At 42.4% G+C, this 17,247-nt stretch overlaps 1 protein-coding gene across 1 annotated transcript in view; it reads left to right on the plus strand.

Moving 5' to 3' along the window:
• Nucleotides 1–205: 205 nt before the first annotated feature.
• The window catches only part of LOC134345022 (cytochrome P450 26B1), a 65,908-nt gene continuing 48,866 nt past the window's right edge, over nt 206–17,247 (plus strand). The window contains exon 1 of the mRNA XM_063045151.1: nt 206–296. The gene's annotated coding sequence lies outside the window, so the exon portion shown is untranslated. The remainder of the gene's footprint in view (nt 297–17,247) is intronic.

The following is a 17,247-nucleotide window of genomic DNA, read 5'->3' on the forward strand; positions in this document are numbered from 1 at the left end:
GGTTTGCAAGGGTCGGTGATTTAACCCAAGAGCTATTTGCAAATGTCCTGTTATTTTGCAAAAAAAAGGCCAACATTTTCGGAATCTTGAATATTCATGATGTGACTGGGATAATTCCAGATGCACGTGACCCAGGAGGCGGTGCCTTGTGGTTGAAGTTTGCTATATATATGTGTGAGGAAAATCATCTCTATGTTTTGATTTTTTTGCCATCTAACGAAATATAATCCCGATAAATATATTTTTTTAAAAACCACCAACAGCTGAGAGTGGGATCGCGAAGTGACTGATATTAGGTAAGTTTCCAATCTCCCGAACCTTACTCTCAGCAAACTTTTCAATCTAGCCTTCTTTCCACAATTTCTGCTATTTTATGTAAATATAACGGATTTAACCGAATTTTTCGTTTATCCGCATTTTTTGCAAATGGTATAGTTGCGATTGCGTTTATTCCGTGGAGAGAGTTAGGGTCGTTTGTTCAAGTACGCTGGGTGTGACAACGGGCAACGAATTCAGTCTCTCTCCTTTGCCCGTCTTGCAAACGAAAACAAAGTTCTCTCTGGTTTTCCATTCATATACCCTCTACTTCGCCGTTTGGTCCACAGGTACATAGCGGGGCCTCAAAACCACACGGTTTGCATCTGCGTCCTGACCGCGGCTTGCGAACAGGTGCAGTGCGCGGAGCGGTATTCTCGACTCCTAGGTCTAATGCGAGGGTCCGCAGACTCTGGGAGGGGCGCTAAGGTGCCCCTCAGGGAGACAAGCGAAGGAATGAACCTGGCTGGCTTCTCGCAACTTTTAGAGGGGGGTGGGGAGAGGTGGATTTCAGGAGAAGGGAGAATCAACCCCGACAAATAAAGGAAATTTGACCGGGCCACCCCGATCAGCTCTTGCAACTTATCCCCGGAAAATCCCTTGCCATTTATGTAGCGACCAAGAGATGTCCGGGTCGTTTCCAACTGTCCCCGTCATGTGGGGAATAGTGCTGGAGTGTCGGCCAGCTGCGGATTCCCCGGGTCCTGTTCCTGTACGACTTTGTTACCGCTGTCTTACCGATTAATTTGCGGTTTATTGGGCACTGTGAATTAGCGATAAAACTGCGAATGCAAATTTGAGAATGAAGAAAGCGAGAGAGGGAGAGAGAGAGAGAGTGTGAGTGGGTACGTTTATGTGAGCGTGTTTCCGTGTGAGAGTGTGTTTGTATGTGACAGAACAGTGTACCTGTGATTATAGGTGTGCGTGTGTCTGTGTGAATAGTATATTTCTGAGTGTGCGTTTGTGACAGTGAGATTGAATGTATGTGTGCGCACAAGTGAGAGAAGTGGTTGTGAGTGTGAGAGTTTATGAGACATGAGTGAGTGTGTGTGTGAACAATGTTGGTATGTGTGCCTGTGTATGAGGATGTGGATACACAAGCGAATTCCTCTCACAGAATATATTTGTGTTTCTGACTGTGTGTGTATGTGTGTGTGAGAGAGACTATGTGGGTGGATGACTGCTTGTGACTGAGTTTGAGTTTGTGTGAATGTGAGTGTGTGTGTGTATGTATGCTTGTATGTGAGTGAGTGAATGTGTGTGAGAGTGTGTGAGCTTCCATGTGTGTGTGTGTCTGTGTGTGAATATGCAGGTGTATGAATGTATGTGTTTGTGTGTCTCTGGCTATATGTATGTGTGTGTATGTCTGTATGAGTGTGAGTGTGAGTGAGCGTGTGTGTGTGTGTGTGTGTCCATATGTCTGTGTGTGTGCATGTGTGCGTGCGTGTGTGTGTATATATATATATATATATGTGTGTGTGTGTGTGGTTGTGTGGGTGTCTGTGTATGGGTATGTGTCTGTGTGAGTGTGTGGGTGTGTATGCGTGTGTCCATGTTTGTGTGTGTGTCTGTGCTGTGTGTGCATGTGTCTGTGTGTGAGTGTGTGCGTGTGTGTTTGTGTATATGTGTGTGTGAGTGTGTGTGCATGTGTGTATTTGTGAGTGAGTGTGAGTGTGTGTTTGTGAGTGTGTGTGAATGTGTATTTGTGAGTGTGTGTGAATGTATGTGTGTGTGTGTGTGTGTGAGTGTGTGTGAAGTGTGTGTGTGTGTGTGTGTGTGTGAGTGTGTGTGAAGTGTGTGTGTGTGTGTGTGTGTGTGTGTGTGTGTGTGTGTGTGTGTGTGTGTGTACCTTGAATCACAACATGTAAGTGCCTCCATCAATGTCTGAAATATTAGGTTTATTATTACTGAAATTTATTATATGAGGTGAAATTTGCTCTTTTGTGGCAGCAATGCACTGCAAAGACAAAAAAATTACTATCAATTGTCAAATAAGTCAATAGTGCAAAAAGGAATAATGGGTTCGTTGTCCATTCAGAAGTCTGATGGCAGAGGGGAAGAAGCTCTTTCAGAATCATTGAGTGTGGGTCTTCAGGCTGCTGTACCTCCTCTCTGATGGTAGTGATGTTGAGAAAATACATTTGTGTGTATATATGCCTATATCTGCATATTTCAATAATTATACTGTAGATATCAATGAGTTTCTGTTTGTGTGTTTGCCCATGAATGTGTGTATGTGTGCATGTGGCTCTGAGAGTGTTTGTGTATGTTTTAACCCTCTGTGTCAATATGTGAAATTTTTTAAAATCTGTTTTTTTATGTATATATGACCGGATGTTTTTGCCTCCTGTGTGTCTCTATGTGTATGTATATGTTATGTCTGTGTATTACTATGTCCACAGCTCTGTGTACATATACTGTATGTTGAGAAGAGGAAATTCTGTTCATATACCCTATCAGTCCCGACCAGGATTGGCTCCAAACACCTGACACCGACATGTTCAAGACCAGGGAATTCTACTCTGAATTAGTGAAACACGCTTGGGGCCTCTTCAAATTTACTAAAATTATTTAGTTATTTTATTAATTGAGATACAACATGGAATTGGCCCTTCCAGCCCTTCGAGCCACACTGCCCTACAATCCCCTGATTCAATCCTAGTCCGATCATGGGATAATTTACAATAAGTGATTACCCTTCCAATCACTACTTCTTCAGACTGTGAGAGGAAATTAGAGCACCCAGTGGAAAACCATACATTCACAAGGAGAACGTACAAACTCCTTACAGGGAGTGGTGGGAATTGAACCCTGGTCGCAAGTAGTGTAAGCATTGTGCTAACCACTACGCAATTATACTGCAGATAGATGTTACAATGAATCAGGAAACAAAACAACCAGATGTATTAAGTTGATATACTGTGCCTTTAAGAAAGATGAATATCTAGTGTACTGGTAACAGAGACAGAGATACAGAAATGTTACAGGTATTGAATGATACTTAGACATGTAGAGAGACACCGTCCTCAAAGACAAGGCAAATAAGAAACAAAATGCAAACACACTGTTACAAAGGGGTATAAATACTAAAACACTTAAACACACTGGAATAATCTGAAAAGCTGGAAAATAGATAGATAGATAGATAGATAGATAGATAGACTTTATTGATCCCGAGGGAAATTGGGAGGGAAAATGCAGACAGGTTCAGGAATACAAAGATATTGAGGAATCAGAAGATTCTTGTGACTTAAACATGAGAAAATCTGCAGTTGCTGGAAATCCAGAGTAACACACACAAAATGCTGGAGGAACTCAGTAGGTCAAGTAGCATCCATGGAGGAGAATAAATGGTCTATGGCTCAGGACAAAATATTTTATCAGGGCCAGAGATTCCTTCTTCTCCAGCCCTTTACCTTCTGCACCTATCACTTCTCAGTATTTCACCCCCCCCCCCCCACCTGGTCTCACCTATCACTTGCCAGCCTGTATTCCTCACCTCCCTCACCTTCTTATACTGGCTTCTCCCCGCCCCCTTTCCAGTCCTGATGAAGGATCTCAGCACTACTCATAAATCAGCCCAAAACGTTTATTCCCCTCCATAGATGCTGCCTGACCTGCTGAGTTCCTTCAGCATTTTGTGTTATATCATCAAATGGGCAGAATAATGTGCAGACACAGAAAGATAAACCTTTGCACTGTGGAATACTCACCCAAGACTACACAAGCAGGGGACACACATTCACACATAAATTTGCATGCAAAGGGATACGCAGACCTGCAGGAATAAAGAAAAACACAGATACTTAGAAGACCCAAGTCCCAAAAGTATAAATGCACAGTGATACATGCCATTCAGAGATACAGAGCAGTAAAGAAAGCAGGAATATCCTCAGTACTAATATACACGTTCATGGTCTTCTGCTGCTGTATAGTCCATCCACTTCAAGGTTCAACATGCTGTGCATTCAGAGATACTCTTCTGCACACCGCTGTCGTAACATGTGGAGGAAACCAGAGCACCCGGAGGAAAACACTCAGCCACCTCCCTGGCTTCCCACACGTTGCCTTCCTGTCAGCTGACCCAGCCTGGCCATTCTCCTCTGACCTTTCTCATTGACAAGACATTTTTGCCCACAGAACCACCGTTCACTGGATGTTTTCTTGTTTTTCACATCATTCTCTGTAAACTCTATAGACCATTGTGCGTGAAAATCCCAGGAGATCAGCAGTTTCTGAGATACTCAAACCTCCCCGTCTGGCACCAACAGTCATTCCATGGTCAAAGTCACTTAGATCACATTTCTTCCACATTCTGATGTTTGGTCTGAACCACACCTGAACCCCTTGACCATATCAGCACGCTTTCATGCATTAAGTTGCTGTTACATGATTGGCTGATTAGATATTTGATTCAACGACCAGGTGTACAGGTGTACCTAATAAAGTGGCCACTGAGCGTTATGTTGTGAAATTTGTTGTCTTGCAGTATAGGAACTTGGTTCTGCTCACCTTTGCAAGAATACAGCAACAAAGGATTACATCGGAACACAGGGATACAAGCATAGGAACATGTTAGCACAGAAATAGTCATAGTCATAGTCATACTTTATTGATCCCAGGGGAAAATTGGTTTTCGTTACAGTTGCACCATAAATAATAAATAGTAATAGAACCATAAATAGTTAAATAGTAATATGTAAATTATGCCAGTAAATTATGAAATAAGTCCAGGACCAGCCTATCAGCACAGGGTGTCTGACCCTCCAAGGGAGGAGTTGTAAAGTTTGATGGCCACAAGCAGGAATGTCTTCCTATGACGCTCTGTGTTGCATCTCGGTGGAATGAGTCTCTGGCTGAATGTACTCCTGTGCCCAACCAGTACATTATGTAGTGGATGGGAGACATTGACCAAGATGGCATGCAACTTAGACAGCATCCTCTTTTCAGACACCACCGTGAGAGAGTCCAGTTCCATCCCCACAACATCACTGGCCCTACAAATAAGTTTGTTGATTCTGTTGGTGTCTGCTACCCTCAGCCTGCTGCCGCAGCACACAACAGCAAACATGATAGCACTGGCCACCACAGACTCGTAGAACATCCTCAGCATTGTCTGGCAGATGTTAAAGGACCTCAGTCTCCTCAGGAAGTAGAGACGGCTCTGACCCTTCTTGTAGACAGCCTCCGTGTTCTTTGTCCTGTCCAGTTTATTGGAGGTATTTGTAATCCTCCACCATGTCCACACTGACCCCCTGGATGGAAACAGGGGTCACCGGTACCTTAGCTCTCCTCAGGTCTACCACCAGCTCCTTAGTCTTTTTCACATTAAGCTGCAGATAATTCTGCTCACACCATGTGACAAAGTTTCCTACCGTAGCCCTGTACTCAGCCTCATCTCCCTTGCTGATGCATCCAACTATGGCAGAGTCATCCGAAAACTTACAGGTATACAGAAAAATACAGTTATACAGGAATATACTGAGTACATACACAGGAGAGTAGAGACTCAGGACATACAGCAGCACGTATTACCGAGTGATTGATACCCTTAGGGAGAAAGTTCAATGTTCAAAGAAAATTTATTAGAATCAGAACCAAAATCAGTTTTAATATCATATTTAATAAAAACTGTAAATTACAGTATGAATTATATACACAGTATATATTTTAAAAAGTTAAATAAATAGTGCAAAAAGAAAAAAAAAGTAGTGAGGTAGTGTTCATTGTCCATTCAGAAATCTGACGGCCGATGGGAAGAAGCTGTTCCTGAATCATTGAGTGTGTGTCATCAGGGTCCTGTACCTCCTCCCTTGATGGTAGCAATGAGAAGGGGGCATACCCTGGGTGATGGGGGTCCTTAATGATGGATGCCACTTTTTTCAATAACCGCTCCTTGAAGATGTCCAGGATGCTAGGGTGGGGGTTAGTGCCCGTGATGGAGCTGACTGAGTTTACAACTCTGCAGTTTATTTCAATCCTGTGCAGTAGCCCTGCACCCTCCATACCACACGGTGATGCAGCCAGTTACAATGCTATATATATAAACAAAGACCGACAAAAAAAAAATGTGAAAAAGGAGACTAACTGCAAAAAAAAATACTGAGAACATGAGTTATAAAAAAAGTCCTTGAAAGTGAGTCTGTAGGTTGTGGAATCATTTCAGTGTTGTGGTGAGTGATGTTATCCACGCTGGTTCAGGAGCCTAACGGTTGTAGGGCAATAACTGTTCCTGAACCGGGTGGCGTGGGACCTGAGGCTCCTGATGGCAGTCATGAGAAGAGAGCATGGCCTGTTTGATGAGGGATGCTGATTTCTTGTGGCAGCGCTCCTTGTAAGTGTACTCAGTGGTGGGGAGGGCTTTGCTTGTGATGGACTGGTCTTTCTGTAGATGTTTCTTTTTCTGTAATTTATTTTTTATTGAAGTTCATCATCAAACAAACATTCCCTTAAGATGTATTTCAGATATTGTACATATATATCATATAATTATATTTGCCACAAATCTCCACATAATATTTATCTGAGGTATACACTTATAGAAAGGAGAGGAAAGAAAGAACAAGCAAAAGGAGCAAGCTATGTACAAGTAGGGAGTGATCTTTTTTTTTACAACATATTCACTGATTTGTGAGAATAAAATCAGGCCTATGTAGTTGAACCATTTTGCCCAGTATGAATTAAATTGTTCCAACTTATGATTAACAGATGCTGTTATCTTCTCCATTTTGTAAGTGTCCATTGTAATTTCCATCCACACATTTAAAGTTGGGCTCGCCTGTGATAACCATTTCCTGGTAAGAGTCTTTTTACCAGCCACCAGCAGTATATTCTTTAAATATTTATCTCTTTTCAACCATTCTTGAGGTACATTCCCAAAATATGTGGTCTTACTTTCTAAGGGTATTTCACATTTAAAAATGTCTTGTAGGGCATTGTGTATCCCACTCTTTGTGTATCCCACTCTTTGTGCATCCTCGTCTTTGATAACGGAGCATTCCCAGAAAATATGATAATTGTTTGCATTTTGATTTCCACAATTTCTCTAGCAAACAGGAAGGTTACTATAATAATGGGATTTCTAAGAGGGTGTAGAAAATATCTTATCAAGTTTTTCCATCCAAACTCCCTCCATTTCTGTGAACTGGTACACTTCCATTGATACCTCCATATTATTGTCCACTCTTCCTCAGATATAATTATCCCTCCTTCCTTCTCCTATTCTGTTACTGAGCGTGATTTTTTCAAACCAGGCTGTAATGCAACCAGTTGGAATACTCTCCATTATGCATCTACTGAAGTTTGTCAATGACTTAGACGAAATGCTAAATCTACGCGTAAATACAAGAGATTTTGCAGATGCTGGAAATTGGGAGTAACACACACTATGTGCTGAGTCAGGCAGTATCTATGGAGAGGAATAAAGCATCACAACTGGGGGTCTTCCATGGTTGTAGTGGATGACAATCTCCATCACCACAGGTGCCCAACAGGGATGTATGCTTAGTCCTCTGCTCCACTCTCTTCAAACCTGTGACTATGTGGCAGGGAGAGTTTTTCTTCCTTCTCCCGTCTGTGTGAGATGTGGGACATTTGAGAGACTTCGAACTTTTTACTGTGCTCATGGACTTCTTCATCAAGTTATGGTATTGTTGCACTGTTGTAACTATATGTTATAATTATGTGGTTTTGTTAGTTTTTTCAGTCTTGGTCTGTCCTGTGTTTTGTGATATCACACCGAAGGAAATATTGTATCATTTCTTAATGCATGCATTACTAAATGACAATAAAAGAGTCTGCGTGTCTTCATAATCTAAGAACAGCTCCAACACCATATTCGAGTTTGCAGATGACACCTCTGTTGTACGTTGTATCAAAGGTGGTGATGAATCAGCATACAGGAGATAGAATGAAAATTGGCTGATTGGTGTAATAACAGCAACCTCTCACTCAACATCAATAAGACCAAGGAACTGATTTGTGGACTTCAGGAGAGGGAAACCAGAGGTCCATGAGCCAGTAATCATCGGAGGATCAGAGGTGGAGAGAGTCAGTAACCTTAAGGTCTTGGGTGTCACTATCTCAGAGGGCATGTCTGTCATATTGCAAAGAAAGCACGACAGTGCCTGTACTTCCTCAAGAGTCTGCAGAGATTTGAAATGACATTAAAAACCTTGACAAACTTCTATAAGTGTGTGGTGGAAATTGTGCTGACTAGCTGCATCACAGCCTGGTATGGGAACATCAATGCCTTTGAGTAGAAAATCCTACAGAAGGTAGTGGATTCAGCCCAGTACATCAAGGGTAAAACCCTCCCAACCATCGAGCACATCTGCACGAAACGTTGCCATAGAAAAGCAGCATCCATCATTAAAGATCCTCACCACCAAAGCCATGCTCTCTTCATGCTGCTGCCATTAGGTAGAAGGTACAAGAGGCCCAAGACTCGCACCACCAGGTTCAGGAACAGTTATTACCCCTCAGCCATCAGGCTCTTCAACAAAGGAGAATAACTACACTCATTCTATTTCCAGTGATCCCACAACTGATGGTCTCACTTTAAGGACTCTTTATCTTGGTATTTCATACTCATTATTAATTGCTATTTATTTATGTCTGCATTTGCACAGTTTGTTGTTCATTGATCCTGTTTACAGTTACTATTCAATAGATGTGCTAAGTATGCCCACAGGAAAAAGAATCTCAGGGTTGTATATGGTGACTTGTATGTACTCTGATGATACATGTTACTTTGAACCTTGAACTTTGAACATGACTTCTGTTCCTCAACATGGCCTTTGCTCTCCACAGAGCATTGCAGAACCCTCTTCCTGGCTGTTGGGTGTCACCATAGCTCTCATCCACCCAATCCACCAGAGCTGACTTTACATGCTAGGACAGGCATGTCCCTATCTCACCGGGGTACGAGGCCCTCCGGCTATCCTCATCTCTTTTAGACCTCCTATTGAAGAAGTGTACCAGGGCGTGGCTTCCACATGCTAACAGCTACTAGGAGCCACAGGAGAGAGCTGCTCCAGACTGGACACAACAAGCCCCTTCACCAGAGGCACTACTCCTCCCTGGATACCCCATACATCCCTCAGAGAGTGAAATAACCCTGTGACAAAAACATCATCTTGAACATCAGCACATATGTTGCTTGAGGTCCGATATCTACTAGGTAATTGGTTGGCGTTGGTAGCATGCAGACAGACAAGTAGACAGAGGTGGACAAAATTCAGTCAACACTCAGCAAACAAAAGCCCTTTCGGATGTTGTCGGACCTGTCCCTAACCTGAGGAGTTCATTGCAACTGAAATGTCACATCCGATTTGTGGAGACTTTAACAACAAGAAGGAAGAGCAAAACTGAATTAGAACATAGAATGTAGAACAGTACAGCACAGGAACAGGCTACAATGTTGTGCTGAACTAGATAAATTAGTAACCAAACGGCCAACTAACTTAATCCCCTCTGTTTACACAATGCCCATATCCTTCCATTTCCCTCACATCCATGTGCCTATCTGAAATATCCCTAACGCATCTGTCTTGACCACCACCCCATGCATCCACTACTCTTATTGTAAAAAGCAGCTTCTATACTCTTCAGCCACAATCTACCTCATACATTATGGGGCGTCATAGTAGCGCAGCGGTTAATGCGACACCTTTACAGCCTGGGGCATTCCAGAATTTGGAGTTCAATTCTGGCGCTGTCTGTAACGGCCTTTGTACATTCTCCTCGTGAGTGTGTTGGTTTCCTTTGGGTGCTCTGGTTTTTTCCCACAGCCCAGTTAGTAAGCTGTAATTTGCCCCATGATTGGGCTCAGGTTAAATAGGTGGGTTGGTGGGTGGTGGGATTCATAGTACATAGAACATAGAACAGTACAGCACAGGAACAGGCCCTTCAGCCCATAATGTTGTGCTGAACCAATTAAATAAGTAATCAAATGGCCAACTAAACTAACCTTTTCAGCCTACACAATGTCCATAGCCTTCCATTTTCCTCACATTCATGTCCCTAATGTACCTGTCTCTGCCACCACCCCAGGCATCCACCACTCTCTGTGTAAAGAACTTGCCCCTCACATCTCCTCTGAAATCACCTCTCTCATCGTAAAACAGAATTTCATAGCAACTTGGTATCTGCCGTTATAGAGCAATATTGAATAGCATGGATACAGACCATACTGACCACGTGCCCAGCTGGTCCCCATTTCCTGCATTCAGTCCATATCCCTCTCCTCTAAGTATCTGTTCAAGTGCTTCCTTAGTGATACCTGCCTCTGACAGCTTGCTCCATGCGGTCTCCACACCACACCATAATACCCACAGCACCAGGTTCAGAAACAGTTATTACCCCCCCAACCATCAGGCTGTTGGCCAGTGGGGTTAACTTCACTTGACTTCACTCAGCCCATCACTGAACTGTTCCCACAACCAGTTGTCTCACTTTCAAGGACTCTTTATCTCATGTTCTCCATATTTATTGCTTATTTATTTATTTATTATTGTTTTTTTTTCCTCCTTTTGTATTTCCACAGTTTGTTGTCTCTTACACATTTGTATTTGTCCCTCTTGTTGGGTGTAGTCTTACATTGATTCTATTGTGTTTCCTTGTATTTACTGTGAACGTCTGAAGGAAATGAATCTCAGGGTTGTATATGGTGACACATGTGTACTTTGATAATGAACTTACTTTTGAACTTTTTGAACACTGTGCATGGAAAATGATGCCTCTCAGGCCCCTCTCTCACCCTGAACCTATGCCCATTAGTTCTGGAGTCAGTTGTTAGAAAACAAGCATTTAAGTCAATCTCCCCATTTTTGAAGAAATGTTCCTCTCCATTTGCTTCACTCAGCCCTCGACAGGAGATGGGATGGATAGCAATGTTCTTCTGCTCTGGATTTTCATAACAATATTCATTTTAGGATGCTCTCCGATCCAATCCTCATTCTCCCTAGCCCTTTTCCATAGAACCATAGAACTATAGAACATTACAGCACAGAAACAGGCCTTTTGGCCCTTCTTGGCTGTGCCGAACCATTTTTCTGCCTAGTCCCACTGACCTGCACCCGGACCATATCCCTTCATGCACCTCTCATCCATGTACCTGTCCAAGTTTTTCCTAAATGTTAAAAGTGAGCCCGCATTTACCACCTCATCTGGCAGCTCATTCCACACTCTCAACACTCTCTGTGTGAAGAAGCCCCCCGCAATGTTCCCTTTAAACTTTTCCCCCTTCACTCTTAACCCATGTCCTCCGTTTTTTTTCTCCCCAGCCTCAGTGGAAAAAGCCTGCTTGCATTCACTCTATCTATACCTATTATAATTTTATATACCTCTATCAAATCTCCCCTCATTCTTCTACGCTCCAGGGAATAAAGTCCTAACCTATTCAACCTTTCTCTATAACCCAGTTTCTCAAGTCCTGGCAACATCCTTGTAAACCTTCTCTGTACTCTTTCAACCTTATTAATATCCTTCCTGTAATTTGGTGACCAAAACTGTACACAATACTCCAAATTCGGCCTCACCAATGCCTTGTACAACCTCACTGTAACATTCCAACTCTTATACTCAATACTTTGATTTATAAAGGCCAATGTACCAAAAGCTCTCTTTACGACCCTATCTACCTGTGACACCACTTTTAGGGAATTTTGTATCTGTATTCCCAGATCCCTCTGTTCCACTGCACTCCTCAGTGCCCTACCATTTACCTTGTATATTCTATCTTGGTTTGTCCTTCCAAAGTGCAATACCTCACACTTGTCTGTATTAAACTCCATCTGCTATTTTTCAGCCCATTTTTCTAGCTGGTCCAAATCCCTCTGCAAGCTTTGAAAACCTTCCTTACCGTCCACTACACCTCCAAACTTTGTATCATCAGCAAATTTGCTGATTCAATTTACCACATTATCATCCAGATCATTGATATAGATGACAAATAACAATGGACCCAGCACTGATCCCTGTGGCACACCACTAGTCACAGGCCTCCACTCAGAGAAGCAATCCTCCACTACCACTCTCTGGCTTCTTCCAGTGAGCCAATGTCTAATCCAATTTACTACCTCTCCATGTATACCTAGTGACTGAATCTTCCTAACTAACCTCCCATGCAGGACCTTGTCAAAGGCCTTACTTAAGTCCATGTAGACAATATCCACTGCCTTCCCTTCATCCACTTTCCTGGTAACCTCCTCAAAAAACTCTAATAGATTGGTTAAACATGACCTACCACACACAAAGCCATATTGACTCTCCCTAATAAGTCCCTATCTATCCAAATACTTGTAGATTCCATCTCTTAGTACTCCTTCCAATAATTTACCTACTATCGATGTCAAATTTACCGGCCTATAATTTCCCAGATTACTTTTAGAGCCTTTTTTAATTAACAGAACAACATGAGCCACTCTCCAATCCTCTGGCACCTCACCCATAGATACCGACATTTTAAATATATCTGCCAGGGCCCCTGCAATTTCAACACTAGTCTCCTTCAAGATCCGAGGGAATACCCTGTCAAATCCTTGGGATTTACGTACTCTGATTTGCCTCAAGATAGCAAGCACCTCCTCCTCCTCAATCTGTATAGGTTCCATGACCTCACTACTTATTTGCCTTATTTCCATTGACTTCATGCCAGTTTCCTTAGTAAATACAGACACAAAAAAAAACATTTAAGATCTCCCCCATTTCTTTTGGTTCCATACATAGCCGACCACTCTGATCTTCAAGAGGACCAATTTTATCCCTTACTATCCTTTTACTCTTAATACACCTGTAGAAGCTCTTTGGATTATCCTTCACCTTGACTGCCAAAGCAACCTTATGTCTTCTTTTAGCCCTCCTGATTTCTTGCTTGAGTATGTTTTTGCACTTTTTATACTCCTCAAGCACCCTATTTGCTCCCTGTTTCCTATACATGTCATACATCTCTCCTTCTTTATCAGAGTTCCAATATCCCTTGAGAACCAAGGTTCCTTCTTCTTATTCACTTTGCCTTTAATCCTGACAGGAACATACAAACTCTGCACTCTCAAAATTTCTCCTTTGAAGGCCTCCCACGTACCGATCACATCCTTGCTAGAGAACAACCTGTCCCAATCCACACTTTTTAGATCCTTTCTCATTTCTTCAAATTTAGCCTTTTACCAGTTTAGAATCTCAACCCGAGGACCAGATCTATCTTTATCCATGATCAAATTCAAAATAATGGTGTTATAATCACTGGAACCAAAGTGTTCCCCTACACACACTTCCATCACCTGTCCTAACTCGTTTCCTAATAGATCTAATATTACATCCTCTAGTTGGTACCTCTATATATTGATATAGAAAACTTTCCTGAACACATTTTACAAACTCTAACCTGTCTAGACCTTATAACAGTATGGGAATCCCAATCAATAAGTGGAAAATTAAAATCCCCACTATCACAACTTTATGTTTCCTGCAGTTGTCTGCTACCTCTCTGCAGATTTGCTCCTCCAATTCTCGCTGGATTGGGTGGTCTATAATACAACCCCATTAATGTGGTCATACCTTTCCTGTTTCTCAGCTCCAAGCAAATGACCTCAGTAGACAAGCCCTCTAATCTGTCCTGCCTGAGCACTGCTGTAACATTTTCCCTGACTAGCAATGCCACCCCCCCCCCCCCACACTTCATTCCTCTGCCTCTATCGCTTCTGAAACCCTGGAACATTAAGCTGCCAGTCCTGCCCCTCCTGTAGCCAAGTTTCACTAATGGCTATAATGTCATAATTCCATGTGTCAATCCACGCCCTCAGCTCGTCAGCCTTCTCCACAATACTGCTTGTATTGAAATAGACACCCTTCAGAAGATTATTACCACCACACACAACGCTTCTATTTGTGACTTTGCATGGACTTTTAACATTATTTATTTTCACCCCCGCTCCACTATCTGCTCTGGCACTCTGGTTCCCATCCCCCTGCAAATCTAGTTTAAATCCTCCCCAAAAGCACTAACAAACCTCCCTGCAAGGATATTGGTCCCCTTGTAGTTCAGGTGTAACCTGTCTCTCTTGTACAGGTCCCACCAGCCCCAGAAGAGGTCCCAATGATCCTGAAATCTGAAACCCTGCCCCCTACACCAATTCCTCAGCCATGTGTTCATCCACCAGAGCATCCTATTCTTACCCTCACTGGCACGTGGCACAGGTAGCAATCCTGAGATTACCACCCTCGAGGTCCTGCTTTTTAACTTCCTACCAAGCTCTCTATACTCACTCTTCAGAACCTCCTCACTCTTTCTTCCTACGTCATTGGTACCGATGTGTACCATGACATCTGGCTGATCACCCTCCCACTTCAGACATTTTCCTCATTTCTACAGCAGAGCTCCCCTACCCCATCACAACCTTCCTCATTTGCCTCCTTCATTCAGTTCCAAAAGATGATTAATTGTAATGGGAATAGGCTGACTCTGTGGGTTTTTGCTGTACATCGCCAGAGGCAAAAGTTCGATCCTGACACCCGGCTTTGACTGTGTGGAATCTGCGTGTTCTCTGGGATATCGAGAAAGGTGTCATAAAAGGGCCAGTAATATGATAAGGAACCCACTCTCCCTGCTCGTGGACTGTTTGTCCCACTTCCGTCAGGGAGGAGACTACTTGCATCCACACTCGGACCACCAGACTCAAAAACAGTTACGTTTCCCAAGCAGTGAGGCTGATCAACACCTCCACCCACCAACCCACCCTCCACACCCCCAACCACCCCTACTTTATCATTTCCTGTCAGAGTCACTGTATGTACAGAAACTCCTGTGCCTAGCAATAGGACATACAACCAATCTCTATATTTATATTTACTGTGATCTTTTATTTTGTTTTTGTACTCCTTTTTTCCTTCTCCTTTACACTTGTGTACTGGAAATGACATGAAGCAGTGTCATTATGAATGCTGAATGGTCCAGCTTCCTCCCACATCCCGAAGATGTGTGGATAGGAAGGTTAATTGACTAAGTTGCCTCTAATATGCTAGAATCCAAGGAAAATTGATAAGAATCTGGGAAAAATAAAAATGGGTTTAATGTAATATAATATGAGTATATTGTCAGTATTGTCTCATTGAGCAGAAGGGCCTGTTTCTGTGCTGTAACTATAAACCTATGAAACACTAACTTTACTTGTCTCTCCCGACAGATGCTGCTCGACTTGCTGAGCGTTTCCATCATTTAATGGTTGTTGGATTAGATTGTTTAATTGTCATTATCTTTGCCGTTTAATAACTTATGCCTGCTTGTATGTTATATAACCAGTGCAAAAGTCTTAGACACATATACATAGCTGGGGTGCCTAAGTCTTTTGCACAGTGCTGTAGTAATTTTATGTATTGTACTGTACTGGGGTGTATGGGGTGGTTGGTCCTGACTAAATATCAGGAAACGCCAATACAAATCCTCCTAGACAAAGTAGTACAAACAAGTGCAGATTTTGGTCTAACCATCAATTGTAAAAAAACCAAATATATGGTAATATCAAAACAGCAGGATACTCCCAGCTGCCAATTGTACATCGATAACCAAGAGATTGAACAAAAGACCAGCTTTAATTACCTTGGTAGTTTTATATCACAAGATACTAGAAGTAAAGCAGAAATAAAAAGAAGAATTGCCCTTGCCAAAACCAACTTCCAAAAAATGAAACCCATTTTTACCAACAGACATGTTTCTATGACAACAAGGCTTGGGCTACTAAAACGTTACATCTGGTCAATCTTGCTATATGCTTCTGAAACATGGACTATAACACCAGAACTCCAAAGAAACTTAGAAGCAACAGAAATGTGGTTTCTTAGAAGAATGCTGAAAATATCATATAGAGATTGGGTAACTAATGAGACAGTACTCCAACGTGCCCATACAAAAAGATCTTTAATGAGAACAGTAAATGAGAGGAAACGTAAATTCCTGGGCCATGTCATCAGAAAGGGAGAAATAGAATGCCTTACATTACAAGGCCGTATGTCTGGGAAACGCGGAAGAGGAAGGTAAGGAAGAAAATTTATGGACACTGTGAATGAACTAACAGATCTAAGTGTGTGAGATATCATTGACGCTGCAAGGGATCGTTCGATCTGGAGAGCCATGATCGGCCAAGCGTGTAACATGCAAGGCACATGAAGAGAGAGTACTGTACTGCTGTTGCAAAAAAAAACAAATTTCATGACATATGTGAGTGATGATAAACCTGACTCTGATATGGGTCTCTATTGTGGACTGAGAGTGGGAAAGGGGCAGGGAGAGGGGAATCATGGTTGGGAAAAGAGGAAGGGAGAGGAGAGGGAGTGGGGAAGCATGCGGGAGGAATTCTGTAATGATCAATAAACCAATTGTTTGGAATCAAATGACCTTGCCTGGTGTCTCAGGGCTGGGTGTGTTTGCATTCACGTCACCCTGCTTTAGCGCTCCACCCTCACCATTCTCAACTCCCACCAGATTTATAAACTCACTTTCCACTCCACGTTGACAAATACAGTACTGTGGAAAAGTCTTAGCCACCCATGATATATGGAGTATATTTGCCTAAGACTTTCACACGGTACCATATACATGTATACATACAGCTGTTTAGTATGATTCCAAACTGTCACAGTACATATATGAGGTTGTTCAGTGTGTCCCCTCGGGGTTCCAGTTCTTTGTAAGTTCTGGAACATTCTCTTGTGTTTCAGTATTTCAATCAGGACGATCTGATCGGTTATGTGTGAATTTGAATGGAATTTTTCCGATCTGTGGAATATAAAACAAGCTGACAACACGCAACTGCCATCTTACTTTCTTCTCTCCATTCCGCTACTAGCTTCTGCTCCTGTCACTGTCTGTTTTTAATTCTCTTTGTGCTTTATACAATGTTCGTGAAGCAACAATTTTATGCCTCTTTCCTGACTTCT

Source organism: Mobula hypostoma, chromosome 4, assembly GCF_963921235.1.
Source record: "Mobula hypostoma chromosome 4, sMobHyp1.1, whole genome shotgun sequence".
In the NCBI taxonomy this organism is placed as follows: domain Eukaryota; kingdom Metazoa; phylum Chordata; class Chondrichthyes; order Myliobatiformes; family Myliobatidae; genus Mobula; species Mobula hypostoma.